We start from the raw sequence: 5,068 nt of genomic DNA on the forward strand, positions 1-5,068 counted from the left end.
TTGTCCAGTTCCCTCTGAATTGCCAGCTGTGGAGTGGGTCAGTTGTGCTGCTCTGGTTCTTGGAAAGTGTTGAAAACTCTGTTCGGTATTGAAAATGAATTTAAAGAGCAGCAGCGGGAGTGACGAGCAGGCAGCTGTATGTCAGGCAGTGAGGAGGGGTGGTTTCCGGTTGGTGTATACTCCTGGAAAATGCAGGCCAGTGGCAGCTGCTCTCTGCATGGTACCAATCTTGACTGGAAATATTTCTGTGAAACTGTAGCTTTCAAAAGTTAAAAGGTGTTTTGGTTAGTGATGGTGGAGAAAATACAGTATTGCATGTTTCTGTATGTACTGCTGTGGTTCACTGATGGGGGCAGGGGCTCCAAGAAGCAGAGTACAAAATCAAAATTGTTTAGCTATTTTTTTGCCAATGAAAATTAAAACAATTTTATGGAAACAGCTTGTGCTTTGAGGAGTCCAGTTTTATTCTGGCTTATGAATTTCCACTTTGAAAATTGTTCTTTTGTTCATGGTATAAATGAATGGCATATAATGATACTCTACTTCTAGGAGACAAATGTTTCCTTAAAATGTTTGCTAGGTTAAGCTGTGCTGTTCTACTGACAGTTATTTTAAAGTACTAATGAGAACTATAATTTTAAATAGTATTTCTTTGTTAGACACATTGTAATCTTACATTGAAAGACTAAATTCTGCAAGTACTACATAATTTTGCTTATAATGCTACCTTTTTTTAATGTTCCTTCTGTGTTGAGGATTTATATCTGTATTTCTCTTTGCATTATACAAATATATGAGTATTTTCACTCTGGAGTATTTTGTTGTTGTGTGAGGCTGTAACTGGTACTAATAGACATCTAAGAATGGTACTCATGTTTGATGAGCCTTTTAGTGAGTGTCCTAGTTGACCATCACCATCTATGGCATCTGGAGGCTTGTCACTTAAAATGCATGATAATCTGCAAATCTCTTTAAGGGGAAGAAGCAGTAGACATACTTATAAAATGTGAACAAAGTAATAATTTAAAATAATTAAAACTGCATGTAGTAAATATGTTGAAATTTATTTTAGTTGAGCATCATATAAACTATTAAATGTTCCAAAAGGGATATCATAAAAGGGTATAGCCACTTTAATTTATCTCTGGTAAATGGTCAACATTGTGTTATTTTGTAAAAGTCAATTAGTCTGTGCAGACAGTCTCATATTTGGAAAATATGGATAACTATTACCCTATTCCTCCCCAGGCCCTAAGACCAGGTGATGTTAATTACTCAGGGCAGTCATCAGAAATCTCGCTCACCTAAAGACAGTGGCGGGGAAGTCACTCTCCCCTCCTCTACCCCACCCACCCAAGTGATCCAAGTTCAAACACTGGAAGTCAGTGAGCCCGCATGATACTTGGAATATGGAGACCGGGCATGGCACAGGGCACAGGCCTGCCTTGGCAGCAGCCGGATGGCTCTCTGTGGCCTCGAGCTCATGGGTATTTTGTAGGAGAGTCTGTGTGATGGTGATTCTCACATTTAAACAATGAGAATCAGCTTGTGGGCTGAGAGGTTCTGTTAGGAAGGATTGGGGTGGAACCAGGAGAGCATTTCTGTCAAGTTCCCCGGAGGTTGGAGGCATCCCTCCAGCCCTCGTTCAGACATAACTTACCTTAGACAGCCTGTGGACACACCTGGTTGTCTGGTTTGGTTTTATTCGGGTTAGATGGGCAATATCTAGTGAGAGGTGAGGGGAAGAGAGACACGGCAGCCGACTGCAGGGAAGGAGAGAACAGGAGGCCGAGGGGATGTGCTCTCCAGGGCAAGGGCCTCGCACCTCAGCAGCTTCTTGGGTCAATGAATCTATTCACACGACTTCGATTGTTAATCATAATAAGAATTATCAAGAAGAGGTCAGTGTGTTAAGAATACTCCTCATTGCACCAGAGCAGGTATGGCATACTTGGAAAGGCCTCCCTTAAAACAGCTTTCTGTGATTTGGGAAGTCGATGTAGCGCCCCCACCGCCTGCCAGGTGAGGAGTGGTCACTGCACTTGAGGCGATGAAAATAGATTTCTTATACATCAATCCAGGCATGTCCTGGCATGGAATTATTGAGTCAAAAATGAACATTTTGGGTCTTTTGATCACTTAACTATCTTTTCAAAAAGATCATGTCTATTTACATTTCCACCTATGTTCATTTTTCTTTTAGAAAATGAAATATCTCAAGCAAAATGGGGAAGCATACAACAAATCAGTAACCATGGTGACGAGTAGGATCTCTGAAGCCACTCTCCAGCCTTTCCAAGTCTGTCACCACATTTGTTTTTACTTTGCTCTTGATCATTTTTTTCTTTCCTTTATATTTTTCTTTCCTCCCTTTCTTATTCCCCCTCGCCTTCCTTCCCTTCTTCCTTTCTTTATTTCCTCCCTCATCTATTTTTTCTCTTTTTTAAAAAAGAAATAAAACACCAACAGTTACTTCTGCCAGGTCTTTTGTCTCACCATCAGGCTTCTACATTCTCAGTGTCCTGCCCTTAAGAAGTGCCGGGGTCTGTGGGAGGGCTGAACAGGGGTTTAGTTTTGCAGGTGCATCTCTGAGCTGGAGGGGTTGGCTCCTCCCTTTGCGGCCTGCAGGATGAGTGTAAATGCCTTGCCTGCCGCAGAAGGCCCGTCATGCTCTGGCCTCATCCCTCATCCTCATCTCTCTCTTCTCTGGTGGCCTTTGTATTAGCTCTCTCTGGAAAGCCCATGTGCCTTCTCTGCCAGGGAATCCGTCTAGAGTAGAGGCAATAGTCACAGTATTCCATGATGGAGGTGGCATAGGCATAACTCACCTGCACAACCCTGTCCCTTGGCCCTGGCTGAACACCAGGTCTGTGCTGGACTCAGATCCAAGACTTCGGGAAGCCCTTCTCGGCCCGTCACCCTCCTCTGGGCTCTCATGGCACATTGTGTTTACCTCTATCAATCTCGGTGTATGCCATTGGCCCCTGGCTCCCTCTCAGTCTTACGTTCCCCCACTCCCTCCTCAGGCCTGTACTCCAGCCACTGCAGGTCACTGGCGATGCCCTGAACAGATTATACTGTGTTGCACCAACATACCTTTGCATTTATTGTTTCTTGTGATCAAAGTCTTCACTCCCCTTTCCCCAGCCCACCTGCTGTTCAGCTTTCAAGGGTTGAACTTCTAGCCAAGAGAGTGAGCTGGCCCCACAGATAGGGAAGATATTCCCATGCAGACCCTGCAAACATTCCAAGGCTTCAAATTTAGTCATTAGAGGCAAGTGCATGGAGGATGGGTTGCACACTATTGTCTGGGTTGCTTTTTAAGTTGTTTGTACACTGAAGTGGCTGTTGTTATCAAACGCAGTGGATGCAAAATAGTGTTCTAGGCTGACACAACACTACGGGGCCTATCTCAGCATGAGTGACCTTCAGGACTCCCTCTGTGAGGGGCAAAGGCACACACCACATTTTAGAGCAGTGATGGCGAACCTTTTGAGCTCGGCGTGTCAGCATTTTGAAAAACCCTAACTTAACTCTGGTGCCATGTCACATATAGAAATTTTTTGATATTTGCAACCATAGTAAAACAAAGACTTATATTTTTGATATTTATTTTATATATTTAAATGCCATTTAACAAAGAAAAATCAACCAAAAAAATGAGTTCACGTGTCACCTCTGACACACGTGTCATAGGTTCGCCATCACTGTTTTAGACCCAAAGCAACAGCCTTTGTATGGTTTACTAGGTGCTTCTGGAGTAAATCCAAGTAAAAACAAACTTGATCTGAGTTCAAGGGGTTCTTTATGCTTTTTCTCCAACTTGGGCAAGACTTTTTGGGTCTAACCCAGACCATGAAGAGAGCTCTTTTGTCCTCCCTCTTCTTTCCTTTTCGGATGCTTTTGGTGAGGATGTGGTGCGGGGCCACAGTAGCTATTCTGCAACTATGAGAAGAGGTACTGTCAACACAGTAAAGATAGCAGACCAGAACGACACGAGAGCAGGCACCTGCTTTAACACTGCTGAGTTGCTTAACAAAACATGCAACCGCATATCCTAGACTGTTGGGGTTTTTTGTTTGTTTTGTTTTGTTTTAAATATTTCATTGATTTTTTACAGAGAGGAAGGGAGAGAGAGAGTTAGAAACATCAATGAGAGAGAAATATCCATCAGCTGCCTCCTGCACAACCCCCACTGGGGATGTGCCCACAACCAAGGTACATGCCCTTGACCGGAATCGAACCCCGGACTCTTCAGTTCGCAGGCCCACGCTCTATCCACTGAGCCAAACTGGTTAGGGCTAGACTGTTGGTTTTGAAATAATATCTACTATTGCTTCCAAAGCTAATATGCAGGGACCTGTCATTTACAGCAACAATTAGCCACAACATTACTTAAAACTACTTCATCCCCTCCACGCTTTGATAGGTATGCTTGATATTCTGGAACTGTATTCACAAATTTTTATTTTTTATTTATTCATTTTTAAATCTTTATTGTTCAGATTATTACAGATGAAATAATATCTACTATTGCTTCCAAAGCTAATATGCAGGGACCTGTCATTTACAGCAACAATTAGCCACAACATTACTTAAAACTACTTCATCCCCTCCACGCTTTGATAGGTATGCTTGATATTCTGGAACTGTATTCACAAATTTTTATTTTTTATTTATTCATTTTTAAATCTTTATTGTTCAGATTATTACAGATGTTCCTCTTCCCCCTCCCCCCCATAGCTCCCCTCCACCAGGTTCCCACCCCACTCCAGGCCTTCCCTCTGCCCAACTTATCCATAGATGTAAGCTCTTTGTTCAATCTCTTCCCACACCCCCCACAACCCTTTCCGTGCCCCTGATTCTATTACATTCACCAGTCTGTTCTGTTCATCAGGTTTTTTATTCATTTGATTTTTAGGTTCACTTGTGGATAGATATGTATTTGTTGTCACTTTGTTGTTCATAATTTTTTATGTTTACCTTTTTCTTCTTCTCCCTCTTCTTAGAAAATACCCTTCAGCATTTCATATAATACTGGTTTGGTGGTGATGAACTCCTTTAGCTT

This window comes from Myotis brandtii, unplaced genomic scaffold (genome assembly GCF_000412655.1).
Source record: "Myotis brandtii unplaced genomic scaffold, ASM41265v1 scaffold89, whole genome shotgun sequence".
Taxonomy (NCBI): domain Eukaryota; kingdom Metazoa; phylum Chordata; class Mammalia; order Chiroptera; family Vespertilionidae; genus Myotis; species Myotis brandtii.